Source organism: Podarcis vaucheri (genome assembly GCF_965113315.1).
Source record: "Podarcis vaucheri genome assembly, chromosome: 5".
In the NCBI taxonomy this organism is placed as follows: Eukaryota; Metazoa; Chordata; class Lepidosauria; order Squamata; family Lacertidae; genus Podarcis; species Podarcis vaucheri.
The window spans coordinates 105717941-105743316 of NC_138763.1; positions in this window are offsets into that span (position 1 = coordinate 105717941).

A 25376-nucleotide genomic window follows, 5' to 3' on the forward strand; every position below is an offset into this window, starting at 1 on the left:
TTAAATATGTCCCAGGGTGCATACAGAGGTTACTCAGAGGTCATCTCCACAGAGATGGTAGATTGAAATGGCACCCTCGGATATCACACAGAGATGACATGCCGAGCAAGCCGGAAATCTGGTCTTAAATAGATTTGTAGGGGATCCGAAAGTGTGTCTGGGTGAGTTGGCATCATGACTAATGAGAGGAGATCAAAATGAGAGAATGTAAAGAGATTGTGTTAAATCCATGTAAGTATGTTTGGGGATCGGGGAAGGTTACAGGAGAGAAGACCCCCAAAAGATATGGGGGAAGGTTCTGGATATATAAACAAACAAAAAAAGCATTCTTCTGAAAGGATTTACCTTTCAATAAGAGTTGTTTTTCACAGTGGAACAGACTCCCACAAGAGCAAATGTGATTGGGCCCTCCCAGCCTCCTACTGAGGATCAAGTGTTACAATACCTTGTGCACCTCAGGAGGCTAGGGTACACTGCTAAGACATTTTCCATTCAAACCGCTGCTATTGCCTTCTTTAGTAAATGTATATATTCTGTTGACCCCTGCACAACATTCGTGGTACGCAGGGCAACTGAAGGCTGGTGTAGACTTCAGCCACCAAGCATGGAGGGAAGGAAGCCAATCACTTTTGACCTTTGCTGCATACATAGGGTTTTAAGATACATTTGCTGGTCAAAATACGAATGTTGCTTGTTCTCTCTTTTTTTAAATATTTTTTTATTGGATTTTCACAATTTATATCAACACAAACAATGCACAATACACAATACAAACATACAAACACAAAAAACAAACATGTATAATTTCATATCCAGTTTTCTTAAAACTTGTTTCACTGACTTCCCCATACCTCCCCTTTCTGCATTCCAATTTCCAAATTTATTTCAGCAAATCCTTCCCTTAATTTCATCTAATCGTTTCCTTTCCTTTTCTTTTACTTAAACTTTTTCAGTTGTAATCCCTTACTTCTATAAACCACAACATTTTAGCCCTCATTAATTTTACAATATTTCTTAAGATAAATTTTAAATTTCTTCCAGTTTTCTTCCGCCGTCTCTTTCCCCTGGTCTCGGATTCTGTCAGTCATTTCAGCCAGTCCCATGTAGTCTATCACCTTCATCTGCCATTCTTCCAGAGTGGGTAGCTCTTGTGTCTTCCAATACTTTGTGATGAGTATTCTTGCTGCTGTTGTAGCGTACATAAAAAAAATTCTATCTTTCTTTGACACCAATTGGCCAACAATGCCCAAGAGAAAGGCCTCTGGTTTCTTAGGAAAAGTACATTTAAGTACCTTTTCATTTCATTATATATCATTTCCCATATCTTCGGGCATGTTCACCAAAGGTGAAAAAAAGTACCTTCAGTTTCTTTACATTTCCAACATTTATTATCAGGCAAGTGGTAAATTTTTGCAAGCTTGACTGGGGTCATGTACCACCTATAAATCATTTTCATAATATTCTCTCTTAAGGCATTACATGCCGTAAGTTTTATACCGGTGGTCCACAACTGTTCCCAGTCAGCAAACATAATATTATGCCCAATGTCTTGTGCCCACTTTATCATAGCCGATTTCACTGTCTCATCTTGTGTGTTCCATTTCAGCAGTAAGTTGTACATTCTTGACAAGTTCTTAGTATTGGGTTCTAACAGTTCTGTTTCTTATTTTGATTTCTCCACTTCGAAGCCAATTTTCCTGTCTTGTTTAAAAACCTCCATTATTTGATAATAATGGAGCCAATCTTGTACTTTAACCTTCAATTTCTCAAAGCTCTGTAGTTTCAATTTATCCCCCTCCTGTTCCAAAATTTCCCAATACTTCGGCCATTTGGCCTCCATATTGAGTTTTTTCACAGCTTTTGCTTCCGTTGGCGACAACCACCTTGGGGTTTTGTTTTCTAACAAATCTTTATATCTAATCCAGACATTATATAATGCTTTCCTAACAGTATGATTTTTAAAAGCTTTATGCACTTTAACCTTGTCATACCATAAATATGCATGCCATCCAAATACATTGTTGAACCCTTCCAAATCCAAAATGTCTGTGTTCTCAAGAAGCAGCCAGTCTTTCATCCAGCAAAAAGCTGCTGATTCATAATAAAGTTTAAAGTCCGGCAGGGCAAATCCCCCTCTTTCTTTTACATCAGTTAAAATCTTAAATTTTATTCTGGGTTTTTTTCCCCTGCCAGACAAACTTCGAAATATCTTTCTGCCACCTCTTGAAACAGTCCATCTTGTCCACATTTTGCAATGCTTGAAATAAAAATAACATTCTAGGCAATACATTCATCTTGATAACAGCAATTCGGCCTAACAAGGAAAGCTTCAAATTTGACCATTGTGATGGCCTGGGATTCCGAGTCTGAGAGTGAACCGGAGGAATCCCAGCCGGCACAGGAGTCCCCGCCTCCAGGGCCGGCTGAACTGGGGCAAGGCCTAGATGCTGAGGAGCCTGCACCTGTGCCAGATCCTCAGGGGCAGGCACCAGGTGAGACCATTCTGGCCCCAGAGGTGCTGGAGGACTCAGTGGCTACAGGTGAGCCTCCCCCAGGGCCCAGTAACCCTTCGGCCTCTCCTGAACTGCAGAGGCTTAGGGCAGAGAGGCGAAGGGAACTGGTCTCTCCCAGGAGGAGTGCTCGCCTTAAGGCCAGGAGAGGCGGGGCTCCTGGGGGCCGGGACCGCCCCCGGCCTTAGAAGAAGATAAAGGTTAGGCAGCCCGGTCGCAGGTTGTGGGAGCAATGTCGTTGTGGAGTACCTGCTTACCCAGACCTAGACCTGCACTCCCGGTGTGCCTGTTCCTCGCCCAGCTACCTGCTTCTGACTCTCCGGTGTTCCTGTTCCTCGCCCGGCTGCCCACTGCTGACCCACCAGTGTTCCTGTTCCCCGCCTGGCTTCCTGCTGCTGCCCTACCAGCGTTCCTGCTTCCCCGCCCGGTTCCCTGTTTCAGACCTCGCGTCTCATCTAGTGATCGTCTACCCGGCTAGTGACTCTGGACTGAACTTCGGCTACGGTATTAGTACCTTCCCCCCCCCCCGGAACCAGCACAATCATATTTCTAGATCCTTTTTTACTTCTGTCCAGCATTTCTCATAATTATCTTTGAATAAATTCACATTTTTAGCAGTCATGTTAATCCCCAAGTATTTCACCTTTTTAACCACAGTTAAGCCTGTTTCGTACAGAAACTTCTCCCTTTCTATAGCTGTTAAATTTTTCTCCAATACCTTAGTTTTTTGCTTGTTCAGTTTAAATCCTGCAACTTGACCAAATTCTTGAATTAATTCTAAAACTCTTTTCGTACTAGTGTCTGGCTCTTGTAAAGTAAGTACCAAGTCATCCGCAAATGCCCTCAATTTGTACTGTTTAGCTCCGACCTGTACCCCCTTAACCAGCTGATCTCCTCTAATCATATTTAGCAAAACCTCCAGAACTGATATAAAAAGCAGTGGGGAAATTGGGCACCCCTGTCGTGTCCCTTTTTCTATTTTAAGTTCTTCCGTTACCACATTATTTACAATTAACCTAGCCTAGCCTTCTGTTCAGAATATATTGCATCCATACCATTCCCAAATCCTTGGCCTACCCCTATCCCATGTAGATTCTTCTTCATAAAACTCCAAGAAATGTTATCAAAGGCTTTCTCCGCGTCCACAAATATCAGCACTGCTTTAGTGTTTATAGAATCATAGAATCCTAGAGTTGGAAGAGACCACAAGGGCCATCGAGTCCAACCCCCTGCCAAGCAGGAAACACCATCAGAGCACTCCTGACATATGGTTGTCAAGCCTCTGCTTAAAGACCTACAAAGTAGGAGACTCTACCACACTCCTTGGCAGCAAATCCCACTGTCGAACAGCTCTTACTGTCAGGAAGTTCTTCCTAATGTTTAGGGGGAATCTTCTTTCTTGTAGTTTGGATCCATTGCTCCGTGTCTGCTTCTCCGGAGCATCAGAAAACAACCTTTCTCCCTCCTCTATCTGACATCCTTTTATATATTTGAACATGGCTATCATATCACCCCTTAACCTCCTCTTCTCCAGGCTAAACATGCCCAGCTCCCTTAGCCGTTCCTCATAAGGCATCGTTTCCAGGCCTTTGACCATTTTGGTTGCCCTCCTCTGGACACGTTCCAGTTTGTCAGTGTCCTTCTTGAATTGTGGCTCCAGAATCTTCCCTGCTATTGATGTCAGACTGACTGGGCGGTAATTATTTGGGTCCTCTCTTTTCCCCTTTTTGAAAGTAGGGACAACATTTGCCCTCCTCCAGTCTACCGGGACTTCGCCTGTTCTCCAGGAATTCTCAAAGATGACTGCCAGTGGTTCTGAGATCACATCAGCCAGTTCTTTTAATACTCTTCGATGCAGTTCATCTGGCCCTGGAGACTTGAATACATCTAAACTAGCCAAGTATTCTTGTACTATCTCCTTAGTTATTCTGGGCTGTGTTTCCTTTGCTGAATCATTTGCTCCAAATTCTTTAGGTCGGGCATTGTTTTCCTTATCGGAGAAAACTGAGGCAAAGAAGGCATTGAGGAGTTCAGCCCTTTCTGTGTCCTCTGTTTGCATTTCACCATCTTCTCCTCTGAGTGACCCCACTGTTTCTTTGTTTTTCCTTTTGCTACGAACATTCCCATAAAAGCCTTTTTTGTTGCTTTTAGCCTCTCTAGCAAGCCTGAGTTCATTCTGTGCTTTAGCTTTTCTGACTTTGTGTCTACACGTGCTGGCTATTTGTTTGAATTCCTCTTTGGTGGTTTCCCCCCTTTTCCATTTTTTGTACACATCCTTTTTTAATCTTAATTCAGTTAAAAGTTCTTTAGATAGCCACCCTGGCTTCTTTAGGCACCTTCCATGTTTCCATCTCATTGGTATTGCCTGACGTTGTGCTTTTACTATCTCCCTCTTAACAAACTCCCAGCCATCATGAACTCCCTTTCCTTTTAGTATTGCTGTCCATGGGATCTCACCCAGCACTTCCCTAAGTTCTATGAAGTCGGCTTTCTTAAAGTCAAGAAATTGAGTCCTAGTATGCTTGGCTGCTCCTTTCCACTGTATAGTAAACTTCAGAAGAGCATGATCACTCGTGCCTAATGATCCATCCACATCTACCCCACTAACCAGGTCATCAACATTGGTTAGGACCAGATCTAAAATGGCTGTTCCTCTTGTTGCTTCTCCCACTTTCTGGACAATGAAGTTGTCTGCAAGGCCAGTGAGGAATCTGTTTGACCTTATGCTCTTGGCTGAGTTTGATGTCCAACAAATATCCGGGTAATTGAAGTCCCCCATTACTACTATCTCCCTTCCTTTTGCATGCCTGGCCATCTGTTCCAGGAAGGCATCATCTATGTCCTCCGTTTGGCTTGGGGATCTATAGTAAACTCCCACAATGATATCTGTTATTCTTCTCTCCCTTAATTTTGACCCAAATGCTCTCACTTTGGCTTTGAGGTTCTTTGTTCACCTCTAATAATTCCAAAATATCTATTATATTCCTAACATTGTCTGACAAGTGTCTTCTTGGGAGAAAGCCTGCTTGGTCCTTATGAATCTCTCCCATGAATACTTTTTTCAATCTTTTTGCCAAAATGTCTGCAAAAATTTTGTAACCCACATTAAGTAGTGATATAGGGCGGTAGTTCTTAAGCTGGGTCTTTTCAGTCTCAGTTTTCGGTATGAGTGTAATATATGCTTCTTTCCACGATTCTGGTGCCCTTTTCCCCTCTAAAATTTCGTTGCAGACTTCCTTCAGAGGTTGTATTAACCACTCCTTCAAGTCTTTATAATATCTGGAAGTCAACCCATCTGGTCCTGGAGATTTGCCTAGTTGCATGTTCTGAATGGCACCTTCTATCTCTTGTTCAGTTATTTTCTGATTCAAATCCATTTTACTTTGAAGAGAATTTTTTTGTAATCCGTATTTCTTTAAAAACTCATCTATGTCCCCTTCTTTCTGCGGCCCTTGCGAATATAATTTTTTGAAATAGTTCTGGAAGCAGTTTCTAATCTCATTAGGCTTGTAGATAATCTTTCCTTCAACCTCTAGGCTTGTAACCGTATTTAATTTTTGTCTTTTCTTCAATTGCCAAGCCAGAACTTTACCACAATTATCTGCAGATTCGAATGTCCTTTGCCTCGTTTGTTTGATCTTCCACTCCATTTCTTGATTCATCAATTCCATGTTGTCAGGGCTGCTACCCAGTCCCAGCTCACATAGGACCACGTTAGCCAGCCTTCACGTTAAAAGAGTCTTTATTGGGTTACAGGTTCCATTTCCAAACTGCAATGTGCAGCCCCACGTCTTCTATGTCAGACCGGCGAAGACCCGTCTGAGTCTCCGCCTCTAGCGCACCAGCTTAATACCCTAGCCTTGCTCCACCTCCTGCGCCTTTCCTTCCGTCTCTGGGTCCTTCTGCCCCCCGTGGTCTCTTCTTTCCTACTCTCTTCTGACGCGGACCCCCCTGACCCTTCCGCCTCCTTGCGGCGGGCTTTGGGACCTGGCTCACTCTCCGGGCTGCTTACTGCGCCAGCTTCCGCTGCATTTGAACTTGGCGCGCGCGCCCAACTCTCTACCTTCCTCTTGATCGTTTCGTCGCTCCCCGAGGTGGGCGTGACTACTCCTGACTCATGCCCTCCCTCCTGCTGAAAACCTCCAGAACCCGATGTCTGGTCCCCTTTCTCCCCGCTGCTCCTGGCTGGGCACGTGGGTCCCGATCTCCAACTGCTGCTCTCTGATCCCTCTCTGGACCCTTCTTCCTGGGGTGTCCCCCTGCTTTCCCCCCTTGCTCTGACCGCTGGCGCTCCCTTCTGGGAATCCTCGGACTCACTGGACAGGCTCGGTGATCTCGGGTCGTCATCCCCACTCATCCTTCCTTCGTATTCCTCCCCCTCGCTCTCTGTCTCCTCCCTTCTCTGCGTCTCTGCTCCTGAACCCCTGACATCCATCCCCCCCTCGAAGCCCCCCTTCCCCCCTCCCCGCTTTCAGGTGTGGGTGCTGGGTGCTCCATCATCACGGGAGTGAATGCCGGATACAGTTCGCTCCCCGTCGCTGGCCGCCAACTGAAGACCTCCGAGTCTTCCTCCTCGCGTTCGTCAACGTTGATCTGCTCCGCCTCCATTTTAGTGCCGCCGTGCTCGAACCCAAGATCCTCCCCGAACACGTCCATGTCAGTCTCTGCGTCGGTCGCTCGACCTGGCATCTCCAGCCACCTCCGGCGCCACTGCTCCTCTGGTCGATCGTCCCACCAATACGAGGAGTCTGACGCCGAACCCTCCGGTGACCCCTCTGGGGAACGGGTGCCCGGTGCGGGCTCCCCGTCCGAGTCGAAACCATGGAACGTGCTGGAGGAAAGTGTGGGCGTGAACAACCAGTCATCGAAGAAGCCTGCTGGCATGGGTCTGTGTGGGAAAAGGGCATGAAACTCGTCCTTGAGCAGGGGTTCCTCCAAAGCGTAGTCTGGCACCCAGCTATTAGCACTGGCCCGGGTGCCCTCTCTGGCTAGGAGGTATTCTACTCCCTCTTCCCCCCATCTGGAGTCCAAAATCTCCGTGACTTCGTTGATGGGGTCCTGCTGTGGCAATCTCCCCGCCTCCTTCCGCTCCTGAGACGGACTCGGTGCTGTTCCTGGTTCCTGGAATCTGTGAGGTGCCTTGTAGGGAGTGAGCACCGACCTGTGGAACACCGGATGCATCCTGGAACCCTCCGGCAGCACCAGCCGGAAAGCTACTGGGTTGATCTGTGCTTCGACTTGGTATGGACCGAGTTGCTTGTGCCCCAACTTCTTCTTGGCTAACGATCTGGTCGGCACTGCGTGGGCTGCCAACCAGACCCAGTCTCCCACTCGGATCTCTTCGCCAACCCGCCTGTGCTTGTCAGCTTGCACCTTGTATGCGTGCTTCGCTAGCTCCAGCTGCTGTCGGAGTTGATCGTGGACCTCCTGCAACTCAGACGCGAAAGCGTCCGCCGTCTGCGGTTCCCCTTCCCCCACTCTCTCCAGTCCCGGGAAGGTTCTGGGATTCCTCCCATTGTTGGCGAAGAACGGCGTCACCCCTGTGGACACGTGCTTCGTGTTGTTGTAGGCGAACTCGGCGAGCGGCAGGTAATCCACCCACGTCGCAGGCTGTTGATTGGCATAGCATCTCAGGTACTGCTGCATGATGGCATTGACCCTCTCCGCTTGCCCGTTGGTCTGCGGGTGTCTCGCTGATGTCAGGTTGATCTTGACGTTCAGGAAGCCCATCAGCTTCTGCCAGAAATTCGAGATGAACTGGCGTCCGCGGTCGGACAGTATAGACCGCGGCAGACCGTGCACTTTGAACACATGATCTATGAACAGTTTGGCTGTTTGTTCCGCCGTGGCCACCTTCGCACACGGTATGAAATGTGCCATCTTGGTGAACAAGTCCACCACCACTAGTACAGCTGTCTTGCCTCTCGAGCTGGGTAGATCCGTGACAAAGTCCAGGGCCACCCTCTCCCACGGTTCAAACAGCGTTTGCAGCGGTTCCAGCAGTCCCGCCGGTGGTTTGTGCACCGGCTTGGCCCTCTGGCAGGTGTCGCACCTCGCGACGTAGTCCGCGACCTCCCCTCTCAGTCTGGGCCACCAAAAGTCCCTTGCGACTAATTCCACCGTTTTTTCTGTGCCAAAGTGTCCGGCCGTGGGTGCGTCGTGCAACTGTTGCAGTACCTTGGCGCGAAGTTCGTCTCCCGGCACGTAGATGGCCCCTTTACGTAAGAGCAAGCCGTCTCGTATCTGGAACTCATCGCTCTTCGCCGTGCCCTTGTGCACCTCGGCCATCTTCGCCTGCGCGAATGAGTCGTCCTGCAACGCCCGCCGCACCGCATCCAGGTCTACTGTGGCTGAAGCGCACGCCCACGCTGTTGGCGCGAAGATGTGCATGGCCGCCGCTGGCGTCGCCTCTTCGAGGTATTGCGGTTTTCGGGACAGTGCATCCGCCATGATGTTGGTGTCGCCTGGGACGTACTCTATTCAGAAATCGAAGTCAGCAAAGAACTCTGCCCAACGTATCTGCCTCTGGTTCAGGAACTGCGCCGTGCGCCAGTGCTCCAGATTCTTGTGGTCCGTGCAGACTTGCACTGTGTGCTTGGCTCCGATCAGGAAATGCCTCCACGCTTTGAACGCTGCATGAATGGCCAGCAACTCCCTGTCCCAGATGGTGTAGTTCTGCTCCGACTTGCTGAGCTTTCTGGAGTAGAACGCTCCCGGCCTCCAGACCCCCTGCGGGTCTCTCTGCAGCAGGACAGCTCCCACGGCTCTATCGGACGCGTCTGTCTCTACCCGCATCGGTCTGCTGGGGTCGATATGCAGCAGTTGCTCTTCCGACGCGAAGAGACGCTTGAGTGCTTGAAAGGACTGCTCCGCCTGCTCCGTCCAGATGAATTTCTTTTTCTTGGAGCTTAGCGTGTCCGTAATAGCCGCCGTCTGCATCGCGAACCCCTTGATAAACTTGCGATAGAAGTTGGCGAAGCCCACAAACCGCTGGACCTCCTTCCGGTTGCGCGGGCTCTTCCAATCCAACACCGCGCGAACCTTGGCGCTGTCCATGGCTAGCCCCTTGTCCGACAATTTGTAGCCCAAGAAATCCACCTCCGTCGTGTCGAACTGGCACTTCTCCAGTTTGGCGTACAGTCTATGCTGCTGCAGCCTCTTCAGCACCTCCCGAACGTCTTGGTCATGTGCTTGCTGCGATTCGGAGAATATCAGGATGTCATCCAGGAAGCAGACGCACTTCTTGAAGAGGAGTCCCGCCAACACATGATGCATGAAAGCTTGAAAACAGTGAGAACCGTTTTGCAATCCAAACGGCATCACTCTGTATTCGTAGGTGCCCAGAGGCGTGAACATGGCTGTCTTCCACTCATCGCCTTCCCTCATGCGGATGAGATTGTACGCCCCTCGCAGGTCCAACTTGGTGAACACGCGTCCCTTGCGCACCGTCGCTAGGAGGTCGTCAATCCTGGGCATGGGGAAATCAGAGGGCTTGGTCATCTTGTTCAAGAGGCGAAAATCAACTACAAGTCTTTTTTGGGGCGTGTCTTTCTTCTTCACGAAGAAAACAGGACTGCCCCCCACTGCCTTGGACTCCCGGATGAAACCGCGCTCCAAATTGTGATCTATGAACTGTTTGAGTTCCTGTAGTTCGTCCTCAGACATGGAATACAGCTTCCCTTTCGGCAGCGTCGCCCCTGGTAGGAGGTCAATCTTGCAGTCATACTGCCTGTGAGGGGGTAGCTTGTCCGCCTCCTTCTCGCAGAAGACCTCCAGAAAGTCTGCGTATTTGTGGGGGACTGCTTGCAACGTTCCCAACTGCAGCTGTGATTCCTCCTCCTCTCCCTCCTGTCTGGGCAGGATGCAGTGCTCGGCACAATAAGAAGAGCCGAAGATCAGCTGTCGCTGGTACCAAGCCAGTGTCGGACTGTGCCTGTCCAGCCAACTCATGCCCAACACAATGGGCGTGTCCGACAGTCGGGTGACATTAAAACTGATGACTTCCCTGTGGTTACCAAGTCGCATCACCATTGGCGGCGTCTGCTTCACCACCTGCCCCCCCAGCAACTCTCTGCCATCCACTGTGACGACTTGCAGGGGCAGAGTGGCAGGCAGTAGCTGTATAGCATGCTGCTCCACAAAATCCTGCGCTATAAAGTCTGCATTGCTTCCAGAGTCCACAGAAAGTGGCACGTCTATAGTGATGCCATTGGGTAGCTGGAGAGATGCGGTGAGCTGCACTACTGGTTTGGGTGGGAGGGGGTCCGTGGGTTGCAATATCGCTGGGGACTGCTTCACTGATTCGTCTGGCTGGGCCCCAGTGCCTCTGCCTCCAGCCAGACATCGTCATTTCCCTGCTGGGGTTCGCTGTGCTGCGTGGCTGCTATCACCGTTGCGGAGGCTGCAGTGTGCTTGGAGTTCCTCTGGGGACACTCTCTCGCCAAGTGTTGAGGGCTGTCGCAGATGTAACACTTCCGGTTCCCTCTAGGAGGCTTAGTCTTGACTGCTCCCGGTGCTGGGGCTCTGGTAGCTGACTGAGCCCTGGCGCCTCCCACCTCCATAGGTTCCACTCCCCCTCCTGGCGGAGGTGTGGATTGCGCACGCGCTGCTTCCCTGGGAACGAAAGAGAAACTTCTCGCTGCTTCGCGCCCTCCATGTCCTTCGTCTCTGCACCATGGACGTTCTTCCAGCCGCACCCCCACAGTCAGCGCCCTTTGGACCACCTCCTGCGTGCTCCGGGGCCTCTCCCCCCTCGCAATTTCGTCTTTAACAGCACTGCTCAGACCCTCCCAGAACAGGTCTCTGACTGGAGGTGAATCCCGGTCCCACTCCAAGGCACTGACCAGCGCAAAAAAGCGGGCGTGATACTGCCGTACGCTCGCCCTCCCTTGTCTCAGTCCATGTATCTCCCGTCGAGCAAGATCCACGTCAATGGTAGATAAAAAGCACGCATCCATCGCTTTGATAAAGGCATCTGCACTCTGAAGCGCCGGATCTTTATCCCTCCACAAATTGCGCAGCCACGCTTTAGCATCCCCATGCAAATGGGATAGTATAAACCCCACTTTCTCTTCCTCATCTCTAAAGTCTTTTGCCAGCAGTTGCAGTGCGCACATTACGTCTGCTCGAAAATTGGGGTACTGTTGCAAATTCCCATCGAAGTGAGCCACAAGCCCTCCTGCTCTCCGTGCCAACCCAACCCCCTCCGGTCTGGGTCCCGCTTGCCCTTGCTAAACCAACGCTTCAAACCTGGCGTGGAGATCTCTGTAGGCGGCCGCAGCATCCTGCTCCCTTTTCTTGGATGCCAGTACCTCTGCGTTCAATTGGGTCACTGCCTGTTGCAGCGCTGAAATTTTTTCTGCTTCCGTCATCTCTGCCAACCTTTGTGAGCTTGCTCCCAAACACCAATTTCCTCCTCTCGCTGCTTCTGCCTCCGCTGTGAGGTTTCAGGTGTCCGAAGCTATATTGAGACGGGTCTTACTGTCAGGGCTGCTACCCAGTCCAAGCTCACATAGGACCACGTTAGCCAGCCTTCACGTTAAAAGAGTCTTTATTGGGTTACAGGTTCCATTTCCAAACTGCAATGTGCAGCCCCACGTCTTCTATGTCAGACCGGCGAAGACCCGTCTGAGTCTCCGCCTCTAGCGCACCAGCTTAATACCCTAGCCTTGCTCCACCTCCTGCGCCTTTCCTTCCGTCTCTGGGTCCTTCTGCCCCCCGTGGTCTCTTCTTTCCTACTCTCTTCTGACGCGGACCCCCCGACCCTTCCGCCTCCTTGCGGCGGGCTTTGGGACCTGGCTCACTCTCCGGGCTGCTTACTGCGCCAGCTTCCGCTGCATTTGAACTTGGCGCGCGCGCCCAACTCTCTACCTTCCTCTTGATCGTTTCGTCGCTCCCCGAGGTGGGCGTGACTACTCCTGACTCATGCCCTCCCTCCTGCTGAAAACCTCCGGAACCCGATGTCTGGTCCCCTTTCTCCCCGTGGGTCCCGATCTCCAACTGCTGCTCTCTGATCCCTCTCTGGACCCTTCTTCCTGGGGTGTCCCCCTGCTTCCCCCCCTTGCTCTGACCGCTGGCGCTCCCTTCTGGGAATCCTCGGACTCACTGGACAGGCTCGGTGATCTCGGGTCGTCATCCCCACTCATCCTTCCTTCGTATTCCTCCCCCTCGCTCTCTGTCTCCTCCCTTCTCTGCGTCTCTGCTCCTGAACCCCTGACACATGTATTGCGTCTGATATAGCTTAATTTCTCTCAAGATCTCTTGGGACTTTGGTTTAGATCTCAGTTTCTTTTCTCCTTCTTTTATCTTTTCCAAAATCTTATCCTTTTTCTCATTTTGGCTTCTCTTCTTTATTGTATTTTGTTGTATCAAAAATCCTTGCATAACAGCTTTACTTGCGTCCCAGATTACTCTTTTTTCAACGTCTGTTTTTAAATTTATTTCGAAATAGTCTCTCAAAGTTTTTTGGGCCTTTTTGTAGACCTCTTCATCTCTAAATAAGGTGTCATTCATCGTCCATCTGAAGGAGCCAGCTGTTGTTAACTTCATCTCCATCTTTACAGCATTATGGTTGGAGCACGTTTTTGGGCAGATTTCCACTTTCTTTATCTTTGGTGCCATCCCACTAGTAACCCATATTTGGTCAATTCTAGTCCATGTCATCATAGCTCCAGAAAAGAAAGTTCCCTCTCTCTCGAGAGGGTTCTTTGTTCTCCAAATATGAATCAAGTCCATGTTTTCAGTCATTTCAAAGAAAGTCTTTGGTAGTCTCCCATCTTTAGAGACTACCGGTATTTGTGCTTTGTCCATATTTGTAGATACTACTCCGTTCATGTCCCCCATCAAAATTAAGTTATAGTCCAAATAATCCAGTAAGGTCTCATGCAACTTCTTAAAGAATTAGGTTTCCCCTCATTTGGTGCGTAAATTCCCACGATCAAAAAATTTTCTCCTTGAACTTGGATTTCAATTGCCAAAAATCTTCCTTGTTCATCCTTAAACATCAATTTAGGTAATAATTTTTCTTTTACATAGATCACAACTCCTCTTTTCTTCACTTTGTCAGATGAAATAAATTCTTGTCCTAATCTTTTATTGATAAGTAATTTCCTGTGTAGCCTCGTCACATGTGTTTCTTGTAAACAGATCAAGTCCAATTGTTCTTTTTTCAATATATGAAACACATTTGACCTTTTTCAAGGAAGGTTCAAACCATTACAATTCCAACTTAGAAGTTGCAGAGCCATCTTGAGGTTATTTACTTTCCCCTCCTACTGCTCCACGTAGTTCTTCGTCTTCAGTCGGTGATTTCAGTCCAAAAGATAAGTTTATGATGTCTATTACTTCCTTTACTGCTAGGGTTGGATCCTCTTCAACCACTCCTTTCAGAAGATCTTCCTCGTTGTCTCGTAGAAATTGGTCCTTGTCACTCACTGATTTTATTCTTATTTTCCTTCCCTTATATTTAAAAGATAGGCCTTGAGGAAATTCCCACCTGAAGGGTATTCTGTTCTTTCTCAGTAGATCAACCAGGTCTTTGTAGTAAGTTCTTGCATCCAAAATATGCTTAGGTATGTCCTTGAAGATCTCCACGAAAGAATTTTCAATTTCCAAAGTTCTTTGATAATGCAAATTCAGTATTTTATCTCTTTCTTCCTTTGATCTTAAAGTTATCAGACAGTCCCTTGGTTTCTTTCTGTTTTGTCTTCTACCCAATCTAAAAGCAGCCACTATCTTAAATTCTTCCTTCTCAGGCTCCTGTTGCCAAAAGTCCAAAAATTCTTTTGTAAGGAAGTCCACCAAATTATCTTTCTCACTTTCAGGAACCGCTCTCAATCTCAAATTTTTCTCTTTTCTTTGTAATTCAAGCATTGACAAAGCCAACTCGTGGTCTTCTAACTTTTTACAGACTGGAGTTATCTTTTCCTGGGTAGCAACTGCAGTGGCCTTAGCTTCTTCTGCAATCTTTCGAGTTGTGGCAGAGTCCTCTAAAAGTTTTTTAATAGTCTCTGTGTTTGAGTTCACCCTATTCCCCAGTTCATTAACACTTTGTGTATTCAAATCAAGCTTTGCTGAGACCTCTGCCAATTTTTTACTATTTTCCGCACCTTGTTTTGTCAGAAATTCCAAAGATTCATTTATCTTACATAGAGCTTGTGCCACAGGATCAGATGACATAGTTTTTGCTTTTGTCTGTCCAGCTGCAACTGTCACTGTACCTGAAACCGAAGCCCTTCACTGGTGTGAAGTGCTAGTCGTATATTGTTTACCAGATCTGGTAGTTCTGTCATAAGCCATAACGCTCTCACATCCAGCCAAGGTCGTTCCCACACTTAGAAGTTGTTTTCAAGTGGAAATTTCCAGTACTTAGTTATTGTATTCCAAGTTGCAACTGTTTCAATGGCCTCCTCTAGAGGGAGAAATCTCCCCAACTCTTGTAACAAACTGTCCCTTTAATAAGGTCCCACCATCCTCACAAGACAGAATTTACTGTAGCAATTTCCAAATTTAATTCATTTAACAGTCCAGGGATTTGTAACTTTCAGAAAGTCAATAAGTACCCAACCAAATAGGTTTCTTTTTAACAAGGTGACAGTTCTGTACTCACTATCCAGGCAGTCCGTTCCCAGGGTTTTAAGACGGCTGAAAAGTTTTTCAGTAAAAACTTTCATACAGGTACTCAAAAGTCCACCTTCTCCCCCCTCTGCTCCTGCCTGCAAGAGGGGGGTTTCAATTTCAATGTCAAGTTTGCTCGTTTCCGAATAATCTTCTCAAATTACAGCTTTACGCTTCCTTTGCTTTAAACTTTCTACAGTCCGGAAAGGCAGACTTCCTTATTTTATTTTCCCATTTCCGGCCAAATTGTCTTTGATAATTTTTGTAAATCCCAATCGATCTTTAAGTCCTATTCACGGGTAGTTACTTTCAGTCCACATTTCAGGAAGGAATCAGCGCTCTCCGACAATGGCGACGCGGCTTCGCTCCATGGGCTTGGGTGACGACTCTCAGCACCGCGCCACACTCCCGCTACTGCTCCGAAGCCTTTAAAAAGGCTCCTTCGTGGTTTTGGGGGGGGCGCAAAGGTGCCCGCTGAGTCTCCTTGCTCACAGGCTTCCATGCCTGTGATTTTTGTGGGTCCCCGCTTCGCCGTAGTGGTCAGACCCGAACTCGCGGAGCAGACTCCCTCCGGAGCTCGGAGGGAAATCCGGCATTAATCGCTGGCGCTGACCGGAAGTCTGTGAATGTTGCTTGTTCTCAGTGGCATACGCCATAGCATTCTTTGCGGCCCTCAGAGTGGGTGAAATTGTCAATGTGGGTGAGCCAGGTGTCTCCTTCAGGGGGTTACTGTTAGTGGACAGAAATTTGTCTCCCTCAGAATTGGTAATATGCATCTGACAATCTAAAACCGACCAATCAGGTAAAGGCACCCTTATCAGACTCTCGGCACTGGAGCACAAGGGTCTGTGTCCCGTAAAGGGTGCCAGGAGATAACTCTACCTCAGGCCTCCTGGTCCAGGCCGCTTCCTTATTCACCAAGATCACTCTCATGTCATGATATAGTTGGATTACACTCAATGCCTAAACTAAACCGCTCACATCTGTAACCAATAAAGTTGTGGCCTATTTAACCTAAATATTTGTGTCCATGTGTTTATTATCTAAGGGAACTGTGGGGTCCGGGGCCTCACCACACAAGCAACAGACAGTCTCTCACGTTTCCTTCTTTGTGATGGCAACAGAGACTTGAAAATAGCCCAGCCCTGGGACTTGTTCCACAGAGGTTAGGGGAATATGGGCATGGGAACAGTTGAGAATAACTAGGAACAAATCTTTTGTTATTTTAATACGTTGAAAAGAATTTCTGTTTTTGTTGAAACTTTATATTGGCACTGCTACAGGTGCCACATCATACCCCTTCCACATTTATAAGAACATGAACATTTAGTGTGGCAGCGTGAGACAATCGTTTCGTGTGATCAGATGACACTTTGGAACTCCCTGCATATTGAGATCCAGCAGATGTCTCTTTTCAGTGCCTGCTCAAATATTGTTTAGACAAGCCTACCCAGATGCTTAGAAAGTTGAGGCAATTTTAATCTGTTTTAGTATTTTAACATTTGCATGTTTTAAAGTAAAGTTATAATTTTAATGGCTTATCCACACGTACCGGTATCTTTCTTCTGCTCTTTCCAGGCATGGTCCATGGTTTATTTGCTCCAAAAAGTAAGTGTGAATAAGTCCTGTCGGGGGAGACCTGGGTTCAAATCCCTGTCCAGACATGGAGTTCACCTGGGCATCTTCAGCTGAAATCCTATCCCACATCCATGGAATTGTCCTGTTAGACCAGCCATTTCTCTGTCTCTCAACCTAGCCTTATCTCATGGGGATGTTGGGAGGACATAACAGGACAACTTCACAATACCCTTGCAGAAAGCTTTACCAATACAGTGGTACATCGGGTTAAGAACTTAATTTGTTTTGGAGGTCCATTCTTAACATGAAACTGTTCTTAACCTGAGACACCACTTTAGCTAATGGGGTCTCCTGCTGCTGCCGCTGTACCGCCGCCGCATGATTTCTGTTCTCACCCTGAAGCAAAGTTCTTAACCCGAGGTACTATTTCTGGGTTAGCGGAGTCTGTAACCTGAAGCGTCTGTAACCTGAAGCGTCTGAAACCCGAGGTACAGTGCATTCAGTATTCAGTACCCACTGTATTCAGAACTTACTGATAAATATCCATTACTTATACTCTCCTGACACTATTCTTAAGAGCAGAAGTTGGAACTACATCTAACACATCGGTTCTTCTTCAGCTTCAGCACCAAACTAATCTAGAAAAGTGTCCCATTGTCAAGACTTGGCCTTTTGGTTTTCTGATGCAAACATGAGCAGCCAACACACTTTTTAAAGCCTGTGTCATGACTCTGTTGCTTGGAAGAACTGCCGGCCAAGTGAAGTTGGCAAAATGGGCAGGCAACCGACCAGCAAAGCACACCTGTGCTTCAAAGCCTCTACACTAACAAGCCTGTGACATGTTAAGAGCTTGCCCTCCCTGCCTGAGTTTCCAGAGATCCCCCACACAGGGCTGCTGGATCAGGGACTTGTACAGACTAGTTTACCTCACACAGTGTTGCATCCTCAGGCTAGTCTTGTTGCTTAGCAAAGAGGAAGGAGAGAGAGAGAGAACACCAAAACGATACTACACCAGAGGCACCTTCAGGGAAGGTAGAGGGGAACAATGTCATTCCCAGCCTGCACCTTCAGAACACTTGAGATTATTCTTCCAGGTCATCCATTTTCTGGCCAACTTTTCCTAAACAATTACATGGGTACCAGAAATACACACCAAAGAAATAAATCCCTTGCTTTAGAATAAATAATTATGTTTGAATGTTTCAAGAGTGCTGACATTGTTGCTGCAGTTATATGAACTATGAAAGTAACCAGAATAAATGTTATAAAAGCACACTGCTGTTTTGCTTTTGTTTTGCAATTTAATCCTGATTAAATTTCAGTGCCTGCCTTCGAATCTTGCTAAGAATATTGTCCCTTCCTCACTCCTAACAGAACTGGCACCAGTCTCTTGTCACTGCTGCACCTGTTCCTGGAGAATGCAAACACATGCCTTATTGCATCATATTTGGATTATTATAATGTACTGTACTTGAGGGTTGTCTGCCTCTCTCCCTCCTTCTCTTCTGGAAGAGCTGTTGGAAACTAGCTGGCCCAGAGCACAGTGGCCAACTTTTGAGAAGGCCAGCCTGCATATAAGAAGCTTGTCACTCATTGAGTAAAATAGCAGCACTATCTTCTATTTCGCTCTGGGCACAATTCAGAGTAGATGGCTGTTTTCTTGAATTGTTTAAATCTGCTGATTTGGAATAACTTTTACTGCTGCCATTCCATTGATGAATTTTGTTGGTTTTGTTTTCAGAGCTTTAAAACACAGACACTGCACTCAGCCCATTGAACAGCTACCACACCTGTGCAGTGCTGAAGCAGCTGTGCAGATATTGAATATTGTATACTAAACACTGCATATCTCTTATTATCTGATTACGACTTCAGTCTCCTAATAGCTGCTAGTAAGATACTATAATGTTATGATTTGGTGGAAGGTTGGCTGTATGCCAGATACCCTTCTAATCCAGCACATATTCAATTCCTGGAATAGCCAAACTAGCTTCCTAAATGTAATTCCCTCTAAGAATGGGCCATTAAGGAAGTGGCTTTGTGACAGATAAAAATGAGTACCCCCCCCCACTTGCTGGTAGTTAGAAAGACAAAAGGCCAGAGTTGAGAGATGAGGTGTGTGAGAGATAGAAGCTAGAAGCAAGGCAGCAGGCTGGGAAGACAGAGCCATGCCTGATTTCTGCTGGAATCTGGGCCTATGGCCCAGAACTTCTTGGGGTGTGAATGCTTTGAGCCCATCCATCACTGGCTCAGGTTGTATATTTCTATAGGGGTAAATAAACCATATATCATAAAGTTACTACAGTCTCCGCTATCCCTCATTCTGAGTAAACCAAACCTAGGAAGGCACCTGGAATCTCACACCACTTGGAGTTTGGAATGGCAGACAACAATATAAACAGAAAGCATATAATGGAGCAGCAAAGAAGAAACAGTTGAGATAAATTGTTAGGTGTTTTGCCCAGGAAGAAAAAATGTTAATGTGGGGCAGACTGAGCATTCATCTTTATCCTCTGAAGTCATGCCTAAGAGAAGGACCCTATTTATGGAATATTGTACACCTGATAATGGAAGAACCATCTTATTTATCACTGAATTCCAGAAAAGAAAGAACACTACTTTTATTGTGTTCTGCAACAGTCTTCAAGCTGGAACATCCCACGTTGTCAGGAAAGCATAATGAAGGCAAGAAGGGTGGAATGTTCCAAATAGAAGACTCTTTATATACCCCTCCACCCCTCATCAGTTGGAGACTGGATCATCCTCCTTCAGCATTGCAAATGGAATGAGGGCATGTCTTAGAGCATGTAAGAACGAGCTCTGAATGGCCGCCATTGTCACTCATCCTTTCATCTCCTAATAAATTTTGGCTCCTGTCTAATTCATTACATTACCTGATATGAAGTCATGTGCCAGGAAAAGAAAGCCTGCTGTAAGCAATCTAGATGAAAGATTAGCTTCTTTTAGAGACGTGCATTACATAGTTTAGGAAATTGATCTAGTAATTAGCTACTTTAATTATTTCTTTCCTATCTGCAATAGATGAGGCCAAATGTAAACATTTTAATAGCCATATAATTGAACATCCATTGAAATAAAAATTACAGTCTTGATTTATCTTCTGCCCCATCTTTGTAATGCAATAAATCTTCCTTTGTGGTATAGATCAACAATGGATCATTGTTTTAATTGAGTTTGACACCATTCCCCCCCCCCCAAATGGCAATATGCTGTAACACAATGCAAAGACCAGATTTGATTATCAGAACACTTTGGATGGGGAAGGGTGAATGAAGTGGTGATGCACACATGGGGAATAACCAGGAACACCACTTATTTGCTGTATGGCTGCCACCTTTTAACCTGGCAAATTTTAGACACTCTTGTTATTCACATTTGCTCACAAGTCCCATTTACAAAGATTCCTAACAACATTCATTAAAAAAATGTCCTCCTTGGATTGGAATAACTGTTGACCAGTTGTAATTATCCCTTTCTTTGGGAAGGTGGTGGAGAGAGTAGTGGTAGGGCAGCTGCAAACATTCTTGGGTGCCATGGATCTGTCCCAATCTGGATCCAGGCCTGGCCATGGGACTGAGCTGGACTTGGTTGGCCTTTCTCTTCTTCTTTGGCGATCACTCATAGCCGAGTAAGATTGTCTTCCATAAATATGGTTTTAACAATGAGTCCGTAAGAGACTGTGGAGGCCAATTCTGGATCCACAAGTCATTCCACAGTGGGGACATTGGTTTCTGGGTGGGAGTTGATCACGATGTGGATTTGCCAAGCATGCCTTCCTCCTAGCACATTTCTCCTTTGTGTCCTGAGTTCGAGTGTCTTCAAAGCCCATGACACCTTTGATAAAGGCTGTTCTCCAACTGGAGTGCTCGCAGGACAGTGTTTCCCAGTTGTCAGTGTTTATACTACATTTTTTAAGATTTGCCTTGAGACAGTCTTTAAACCTCTTTTGTTGACCACCAGCATTATGCTTTCCATTTTTAAGTTTGGAATAGAGTAGTCCAACTACTCTATTCCAACATGACCAGTCCAACGAAGTTGATGTTGAAGAAGCATTGCTTCAACACTGGTGATCTTTGCTTCTTCCTGATATTAGTACACTGATATTAGTTCGCTTGTCTTCCCAAGTGATGTGTAAAAATTTTTGGAGACACAGTTGATGGAATCTTTCGAGGAGTTGGAGGTGGTGTTTATAAGTGGGCCATGTTTCACATGCATTTTGGTAGTACAATACCTTGTAAACAAGTATTTTGGTTCCCCTGCGAATGTCCCAGTCCTCAAACACTCTGCGCTTCAATTGGGAGAAAGCCACACTCGCAGAGCTCAGGCAATGCTGGATTTCGGCATCAATGTTGGCCCTTGTGGAAAGATAACTGCCTAGGTAGGAGAAGTGATTGACATTTTACAACGTTACACCATTGAGTTGGATTTGTGCCGCTGCAGAGGAGTTATTTTGTACTTGTTGCTGCAGCACTTTGGTTTTTTGGATGTCTGACTCCTCCCCTTTGACCTTACTGCCTTGGGTGATCCTGCTTGGAGTACGAGAATCCTGACGGCTTTGCTCACAAGGGTCATAGGAACATGCAAGCCCACTCACCACGACAAGGTGATGATCCAGCGAGTGGGTTGGACTTTACAGACAGCGGGACAAGGGGAGTGTGGCCTGGGTCTCTCCATGGCTTTCAGTCCCACCCTCCTGAACTGGCTTTGTGGAGTGGGAATTGTGGGCACTCTTACAGTGGTGTCAATCCTAATTCAGCTGAACCTTCCTCACAGAATTATTGTAAAGAAAAGAATGTGTGAGGGAAGGGATTGTGTACAACACATTCCACAGAAAGATAGAATGGGGAAATAATGTAGCTGTAAGCTGCCTTGGGTCCCTGTCAGGGAAACGGGCGGAATAATGATAATAACAATAATAATGATAGAAACTGTGAGAATGATCATAAACATACCAGACTAAGTTCTGAGTAAAAATGCTTAGGATTGCAGTTACCTGGGAGTAAGCTCCATTGAATACAGTGGCACTGACTTTTGAGTAGACAGTATAAGGCTCCATTTACAATAAAAGAATCAACACCCCACACGTTACCTAAAAAATTGCTCGTTGCTGAAGCATTGCAATTAAAGAATTTAAAGTGGATTGGTTACATTTTCCTTCAAACTTATAGGAAGGGCTTTGTATCCCAGCTTCACCATTTCCTTCAATTTGATGCCGGTATTTTATTTTCGGTACGAACAGGATTCCGGTTTTGCACCTTACGCACACATCACTTTTGATTGTTCTAGAGGGAGGAAGGGAGGAAAAAGGAAAACCAAGATATTCTGGGATCAAAGCAGAAACCAGGATGGCTTCTGAAATTCTGGGACTGTCCCTGGAAAATCAGGATACATGGAGAGTATGAGTGAGCTTTCCAGCTCCCTGCTGGTTATGCTATTTGGGTTGCCACAATGCACTAATGTATCCCCAGTTGTATTTCAGAGAATCATAGAGTTGGAAGAGACCACAAGGGCCATTGAGTCCAAACCCCTGCCAAGCAGGAAACACCATCAGAGCACTCCTGACATATGGTTGTCAAGCCTCAGCTTAAAGACCTCCAAAGTAGGAGACTCCACCACACTCCTTGGCAGCAAATTCCACTGTCGAACAGCTCTTACTGTCAGGAAGTTCTTCCTAAGGTTTAGGTGGAATCTTCTTTCTTGTAGTTTGGATCCATTGCTCCGTGTCCGCTTCTCTGGAGCAGCAGAAAACAACCTTTCTCCCTCCTCTATGTGACATCCTTTTATATATTTGAACATGGCTATCATATCACCCCTTAACCTCCTCTTCTCCAGGCTAAACATGCCCAGCTCCCTTAGCCGTTCCTCATAAGGCATCGTTTCCAGGCCTTTGACCATTTTGGTTGGCCTCCTCTGGACACGTTCCAGTTTGTCAGTGTCCTTCTTGAACTGTGGTGCCCAGAACTGGACATAGTACTCCAGGTGAGGTCTGACCAGAGCAGAATACAGTGGCACTATTACTTCCCTTGATCTAGATGCTATACTCCTATTGATGCAGCCCAGAATTGCATTGGCTTTTTTAGCTGCCGCATCACACTGTTGGCTCATGTCAACTTTGTGGTCAACCAAGACTCATAGATCCTTTTCACATGTACTGCTCTCAGGCCAGGTGTCACCCATCTTGTATTTGTGCCTCTCATTTTTTTTGCCCAAGTGCAATACTTTACATTTCTCCCTGTTAAAATTCATCTTGTTTGTTTGGACCCAGTTCTCTAATCTGTCAAGGTCGTTTTGAAGTGTGATCCTGTCCTCTGGGGTGTTAGCCACCCCTCCCAGTTTGGTGTCATCTGCAAATTTGATCAGGATGCCCTAGAGTCTATCATCCAAGTTGTTGATAAAGATGTTGAATAAGACCGGGCAAAGACAGAACCCTGTGGCACCCCACTAGTCACTCTTCTCCAGAATGAAGAGGAACCATTGATGAGCACCCTTTGGGTTCGGTCAGTCAGCCAGTTACAAATCCACTGAGTGGTAGCAGAGTCAAGACCGCATTTTACCAGCTTCTTTACAAGAATATCATGGGGCACCTTGTCAAATGCCGTGCTGAAATCAAGGTAGGCTACATCCACTGCGTTCCCTTCATCTACCAGGCTTGTAATTCTGTCAAAAAACGAGATCAGGTTAGTCTGACATCAGATGTCAGACTGACTGGGCAATAATTATTTGGGTCCTCTCTTTTCCCCTTTTTGAAAGTAGGGACAACATTTGCCCTCCTCCAGTCTACCAGGACTTCGCCTGTTCTCCAGGAATTCTCAAAGATGACTGCCAGTGGTTCTGAGATCACATCTGCCAGTTCTTTTAATACTCTTGGATGCAGTTCATCTGGCCCTGGAGACTTGAATACATCTAAACTAGCCAAATATTCTTGTACTATCTCCTTAGTTATTCTGGGCTGTGTTTCCTTTGCTGAATCATTTGCTCCAAATTCTTCAGGTCGGGCATTGTTTTCTTTATCGGAGAAGACTGAGGCAAAGAAGGCATTGAGGAGTTCAGCCCTTTCTGTGTCCCCTGTTTGCATTTCACCATCTTCTCCTCTGAGTGATCCCATTGTTTCTTTGTTCTTCCTTTTGCTACGAACATACCCATAAAAGCCTTTTTTGTTGCTTTTAACCTCTCTAGTAAGCCTGAGTTCATTCTGTGCTTTAGCTTTTCTGACTTTGTGTCTACACGTGCTGGCTATTTGTTTGAATTCCTCTTTGGTGGTTTCCCCCCTTTTCCATTTTTTGTACACATCCTTTTTTAATCTTAACTCAGTTAAAAGTTCTTTACATAGCCACCCTGGCTTCTTTAGGCACCTTCCATGTTTCCGTCTCATTGGTATTGCCTGACGTTGTGCTTTTACTATCTCCCTCTTAACAAACTCCCAGCCATCATGAACTCCCTTTCCTTTTAGTATTACTGTTCATGGGATCTCACCCAGCACTTCCCTAAGTTCTATGAAGTCGGCTTTCTTAAAGTCAAGAAATTGAGTCCTAGTATGCTTGGCTGCTCCTTTCCGCTGTATAGTAAACTTCAGAAGAGCATGATCACTCGCGCCTAATGATCCTTCCACTTCTACCCCACTAACCAGGTCATCAACACTGGTTAGGACCAGATCTAAAATGGCTGTTCCTCTTGTTGCTTCTCCCACTATCTGGACAATGAAGTTGTCTGCAAGGCCAGTGAGGAATCTGTTTGACCTTATGCTCTTGGCTGAGTTTGACATCCAACAAATATCCGGGTAATTGAAGTCCCCCATTACTACTATCTCCCTTCCTTTTGCATGCTTGGCCATCTGTTCCAGGAAGGCATCATCTATGTCCTCCGTTTGGCTTGGGGATCTATAGTAAACTCCCACAATGAGGTCTCTGTTATTCTTCTCTCCCTTAATTTTGACCCAAATGCTCTCACTTTGGCTTTGAGGTTCTAAATCTTGGATCTCTTCACAGGTATACACATCCCTGACATATAACGCCACTCCTCCTCCTTTCTTGTCTGGTCTGTTTCTCTGAAATAGATTGTATCCCCCCATTATTACATTCCAATCGTGGGACTTATCCCACCAGGTTTCAGTGATGCCTATTATATCATATTTAGTTTGCTGTACCAAGAGCTCAAGCTCATCTTGTTTATTTCCCATGCTTTGCGCTTTAGTGTACAGACATTGAAGTCCATTAATCATTCCCCCGTGTCTCTTATTTAAGGATTTTTTTCCTCCCACCACTAGGTCTGCGTGCTGTTTGCTCCATTTGGTCTATGACATTTGGATGTTCATCTTCATCAATTGATAGACTCCTACCTTCAGGAGCACTGTCTGCCTCCCCCACATTAGTCAGTTTAAAGCCCTCCTGATGAGGTTTCTGAGATTTTTGGCAAAAACATTTCTCCCAACCGTTGTGAGGTGCAGCCCATCGCTTGCCAGAAGTCCATCTTCAAGAAACTGCAGTCCGTGATCTAAGAATCCAAACCGTTCCTGTTTACACCATTTGCGAAGCCAGCTGTTCACTTCCACTATTTTTCCCTCTCTCCCTGGGCCACGTCGTTCAACTGGGAGGACAGATGAGATGACAATTTGTGCATTTAATTGCTTCAATTTCCTGCCGAGAGCCTCGTAGT